The following is a 539-nucleotide window of genomic DNA, read 5'->3' on the forward strand; positions in this document are numbered from 1 at the left end:
CCAGGGGCCCAAACCCTGAGGGCCCTAACCCTAGCTCCAGGGGCGCAACCTCTGGGGGCCCTAACTCTAGCTCCAGGGGCCGAACCCCTGGGTCCCCTAACCCTAGCTCCTGGGGCCCAACCCCCGGGTCTCCTATCCCTAGCTCCAGGGGCCCAACCTCTGAGTGCCCTAACCCTAGCTCCAGCAGCCCAACCCCTGGGGACCCTAAACCTAGGTCTAGGGGCCCAACCCCTGGGTCCCCTAAACCTAGCTCCAGGGGCCCAAACCCTGAGGGCCCTAACCCTAGCTCCAGGGCGCAACCTCTGGGGGCCCTAACCCTAGCTCCGGAGGCCAAACTCCTGGGTCCCCTAACCCTAGCTCTAGGGGCGCATCCTCTGGGGGCCCTAACTCTAGATCCAGGGGCCCAACCCCTGGGGGCCCTAAACCTAGCCTCAGGGGCCCAACTCCAGGGTCCACAAACCCTCACTTCAGGGGCCCAACCCCTGGGAGCCCTAAACCTAGCTCCAGGGGCCGAACCCCTGGGTCCTCTAACCCTGCCT

The sequence above is a fragment of the Gopherus flavomarginatus genome, chromosome 6 (genome assembly GCF_025201925.1).
Source record: "Gopherus flavomarginatus isolate rGopFla2 chromosome 6, rGopFla2.mat.asm, whole genome shotgun sequence".
In the NCBI taxonomy this organism is placed as follows: Eukaryota; Metazoa; Chordata; order Testudines; family Testudinidae; genus Gopherus; species Gopherus flavomarginatus.